The 5,111-nt window shown below is 39.8% G+C and overlaps 1 long non-coding RNA gene across 1 annotated transcript; it reads right to left on the bottom strand.

Annotated features, from left to right (window-relative positions):
* Nucleotides 1-1,393: 1,393 nt before the first annotated feature.
* On the bottom strand, nt 1,394-3,391 carry LOC123081741 (uncharacterized). The gene is made up of 3 exons (XR_006438778.1): nt 3,193-3,391; nt 2,882-3,113; nt 1,394-2,714 (listed from the first exon to the last, which is right to left on the bottom strand). It is a non-coding gene; the product is annotated as an uncharacterized lncRNA (long non-coding RNA).
* Nucleotides 3,392-5,111: the final 1,720 nt, after the last annotated feature.

The raw sequence follows: 5,111 nt of genomic DNA, 5'->3' as shown, positions 1-5,111 counted from the left end.
TTATTACCATATCCATTAAATGGCCACCATAGTAGTTCGAATCTAGTACACTCAAAAAGTGTAGAAAATTGAAAGGAAATATGCAAGCCCTGATTAAATGTTAGTGAAACCGAATGGAGGATAGTAGCCTTGGCTTACCTGATTAGACTTTACTCGGCTGGTTCCGTAAATGTTGTTATAAAGAAACTAAAAATGGCTTAGATCTTATTCCTTGTCATATATAAAATCTGATAATAACGTCAAAAAAGTAAAATTTGAAGATGATGTAAGGATGTAAGATGTTCAATCCCCATGGCGGAACAAACTTAGAATTTTCACATAGTTCAAACAAAAAAGCCTAAGTATGGGAAAAAAGATGTTGTAACCACTGCTACATATGCCTTGTTTGTGTATCGTCAATCTTGAGAAATAATCCTGCAATTTTCTTTATTTGCCTGCAACACAATGATGGAAATGCACATGTAGTTTTAAAATAAATATTAAGAAGCACAAAAATCACCTTAATTATCGTCTCAATAGGCCATTGGTGAAAAGCAAAGCTGCAATAGAAAGGGAAGATTGTAACCAATCATGTCCATGGTGATCCATTTTTCTAAGCGACACCAGATTTACTGATGCCATGTACATATAAATTTGTAATTATTAAGTCCGTGAATGAAATTAACCATGATTGAAATAAAATAATGTGAAACTTGTACTAAATCATGTCCCCTGTTATTCAAACTTCACTACTCAAAACACTGGTCTGATGATTATTTTTACACAGTAGCCTGCAACAGGTTCATCCCTGAAAGAAAGAAAACATTGTTAGAATGCATTAAATAAGTATTTTAAGATATATGTCCTATGGGATCATTCCTGTTAGCAATGCTATTTGTTTCTTTCGGTAGGAAATAAGAGAAACATAGCAAACTAATGCGTCCTGTCCAAGAGGTTAAAATTGGAAGGATTTATGTATAAAATAATATGCAACAATTCGAGTATGCCTTGTTTAGAAATGTCACATCCATGGCCTATAAAGACATTATTTCGAGATGAGTCTTTACTCTGAACACCTTGGTCAGACTGCAGACTTGGAAGGGTAAATAATCGTTGTTAGCATGTGGTCATATATAGTCTGGTAATTTATCTCCAACACATTGTCGCAGTCACAATGTTGGGACCGGTCGAGTTTTAGTCTACTGAACTTTCTCCGTGTTCTCTCCGACCGTACACATGGATTTATATATTTATTTTTTTGCAAAAATACAAACGGAATTCATTCTTTACTTATTGTGGACTACATGTATTATACTATCTCCTCGGCTCCTTAGTCACTGGTGCTTTTTGCCCAAGAAAATACAACTTACGGGAGGTAACCTGACTGAGGGATCCCTTCTTGGGCTAGCTAGGCTTCAGCTGAAGATGAACTAAAACGATGTAGATCATGTTAAACAGAAAACTATATTTAGTGACGCAAGACACGGTGTAATAGCGAAAAATGTGGTATTTTTCTACAAATGTGCCAGAAGAAATACGGAGCGAATCATATCATCCAGACGGAAAGATCTAATCATATCCAGTCTTGCTTTCGTAATATACATGAAGTCACCTTCCGTTCGTAAATTTCCAAAACCTATGGTTCTTTTTAAGATTAACCGATTTGGAACGTTACGAAAAAGAACAACAGAAAAAACATGCAAACATCGTAATTTGCCCTGGTTCTCTAAAATTTGGCGAACAAATAGATACGCTATACATAAAAGCATGAAACACAAATGATTAATTCCTGACATGAAATTGTTAACATATAATCAGTATCCAAAGATCACTCACGTGAATTATTCCTGTAGGTATGACTGCCAAATCATGAGATAGAAACGCTTCTATAAGTCTCTATACTATCTTGTTGCATTGCAAAGTTGTCATATATACACGCAATTCCTGCTGGAACTATAGTAAACAATTAGGATAAAATCATGCTGGGGAATTTATTGGTTTCACCCATTTCTGAGTTTCTGTACAAAGAACTGAAACATACATTTTTTTACTGAAAAAGTAGGAGAACAACCATCAGACTTCTCAGGGAAAAGAATCACATATGGAGAGATGGATGGCTACCAAGAGGCTCTATATTACCTTGTTGCATTGTAAGCTTGTCACATATACATGCAATTCCTACTCAAACTATAGTAAACAATTAGGATAAAATCATGCTGGGGAATTCATTGGTTTCACTCATTTCCGAATTTCTGTATAGAGAACTGAAACATAGATTTTTTTTAATGAAAAGTAGGAGAAGAACCATCAGACTTCTTACGACAAAGAAACACATATGGAGCAATGGACAGCTACCAAGAGCTACAAATTAAAAAATACATAGTTGTACATGCATACAAATGTTTTAGTTGTATATACCACATGCATATTATCACATACCTCATCGATATATGCCTACATAAGCATGAACCAAATCAAAAAAATTCAAATTCTAATCTATATCTGTTTGATCACATGTTGACTGCATGCTGATAGAAAGCTGAAGTACTCCGTTCTGAACACTGCATATACAGCAATGGTGATTAACATTGTAGGCTGCTGTGAATCCATCTTTGACTACGAACACCGCCGACTGTCATGAATTCATCTTTGATGCTGATGAACGCATGATGTAAAAAGTGAACCTTGGAAACTGAGATTAGGAAAATTACCGCTCAGTTGACGCCCACGAAAGCCTGCAATACATGATGTAAATTGCGAACCCTAGAAACTGAGATTGGGAACACAACATATATATAAATCAATGGCTACGAACAGCGCCGACTCTCATGAATTCATCTTTGATGCCGATGAACGCATGATGTAAAAAGTGAACCCTAGAAACTGAGATTGGGAAAAGTACCACTCAGATTGACTCCCTTGAGTGGTGGTGAAATTGAGGCAGCAAACAACCATGAATTATAGGGCTCGAGGGAGGAGAGTCCAGAGGTGGCAATTGGATGAAAGTTGAAGGCATGATGAAGGGGACGCGCGTGGAAATAGGAGGAGGCTGCTGCTGCACGGAGACATGGGTGTACATAAGGAAGATACCAGGATGTTGGAGGTGTCGGCGTAACCTGCGAGCATAGATCAAGCTACGGGCGGAGAAGCATATGTTGTCAGTAAAAAAAGAATCCTATGCTAGTCGTCATTGGGGAGGCATGCCGGTTGAACCTGGATTGAAGAAGAGGAGGGTATGACCAAATCTTTCCCTGGTTCCACGCCAGCCCATGATGAGAGACGGGGTGGCAGAGGTCTCTTCATCCATCATCGGGGTACCATGAATAAACCTCCATCGATTTTAACTCTGATATTTTGTATTGATGGAGAGGAAGGAGATGAAACGTGAGAGTTTTGGAGAGGGGAAGATGGGAAGGCCATGCTTACGTGAGAGGAGAGGATGGCTAGCCGTTTTTGGAGGATAAGATGGAGAGACGTGAGTCCTTTTTTTAGAATAGAGACGTGAGAGATTAGGAGAGGGGGCTGTGTATACGTGAGAGTAGACAAAAGATGTTTTTTTAAGATATGGGATACAATAGATGGGTTAATCTATACGGTTGTGAGTACGTGAGAACAAATAATATATGGGTTAATCTACACCGTTATAATTTGGTCACACCAAATTAACGGCCCGTAAAATCTAATTAACGTGGTAATTTCTTGGGAGTCCCTAATTAGTATAGGTATAGATAGATATAGATAGACAGATGAGTTTGAGTTATGTTGTGATGCCAAGTTGTACATCTCATACTTGCATGTTATGTGTACGTGTTTGTATTGCATGTTACTTGCATGTACAACCTTTCTTTTGGGGAAATGTAGTCTGGTGCTTCCACTGAGCCATGGTAGTCCGCTACAGCCCGGTTCACCGGAGTCCTGATAGCCCAGCACTACTGCTCCGGAACACCTAGACTGGCCGACATGTGATTCACATCATTCCTATGTCTGTCCCTTCGGGTAAATGTCACGCGGTGACTTCCGGAGTCCTGCTAGCCTGCTATAGCCCGAATTCCCAGAGTCCTGTTAGCCCAGTTGCTATAGCCCGGATTCACACGCTGATGACCGACATGCTCGATGTTGTTTCATGTATGCCTGTCCCCGTAAGTTAGTACCACTTTGCGTTCACGACTAGTCATGTCGGCCCGGATTCTCTGTCATATGGATCCTAGCGACACTATCATATACGTGAGCCAAAAGGCGCAAACGGTCCCGAGCCAGGTAAGGCGACACCCGTGGAAATACCGTGCATGAGGCCGCAAAGTGATATGATGTGTTACATGCTAGATCGGTGTGACTTAGAATTGGGGTCCCGACATTACTACCCTTTTATTTTTCCTTTTTCTTTGAGGATTTTCTCAAAGTTGTGACAGTACACCTTGGTATGCTTTAACCTGCCAGGGCTTCATCATGACCCATAATACGACAACAAAGTCCGAACACTTTCTACAACATAGTTCGGCACCCCGAATTTAGCATTATATGCATTGGCACCGAATCATGTATTTGGTCAATAGTTGGGTTGCCCGTCTCCTGTTCTTAGTACCTTACGTTTCGCTATATCGGCTGGGGTAGTAAAGGGAGAACTACTGCGATTGTGTCTCGTTTCATCCGGATGAGAACCTCGGTAGAGAAAGCCGAAAATAGACTGTCATGATGCAGCGAGAGCCGGTGAGCTCTTCGGAGGGTTCAAATATTTAGTGATTTTTTCTGCATTATGCGATGAATCAGCTTATTACCCGATCAGGTGATTATAGTACCCTAGTTTAGACACTAGGGGTTGTGCCTAAAATTTTAATTATAGAACTCCTATGGCTAAGTGAGGGTGATAAAGCCACATAGTCTGATTGCCTGGTTCATTGCGCTAAACACGTCCTTCAAGGACAAAACAAATTGGATCATGAGTGTTTAGATTCCATCCCGAACACACCCGTACTACCTACGTGGGGGCTGAAGCCGACGACTGGCAACTCTCAAAGTTTCATAAACATGGCCACACAGGAGGTAAAATATTAAACAAACATTACATTACATGGCCGAACTTGTTTTTATATTGGGCGAGACGATATAACAATATTTATTCAAAGATTACATCC

The sequence above is a fragment of the Triticum aestivum genome, chromosome 4A (assembly GCF_018294505.1).
Source record: "Triticum aestivum cultivar Chinese Spring chromosome 4A, IWGSC CS RefSeq v2.1, whole genome shotgun sequence".
NCBI classification, from domain to species: Eukaryota; Viridiplantae; Streptophyta; class Magnoliopsida; order Poales; family Poaceae; genus Triticum; species Triticum aestivum.
Note: the sequence above shows the minus strand (reverse complement) of the source record. Positions and strands in the feature narration are given on the sequence as shown.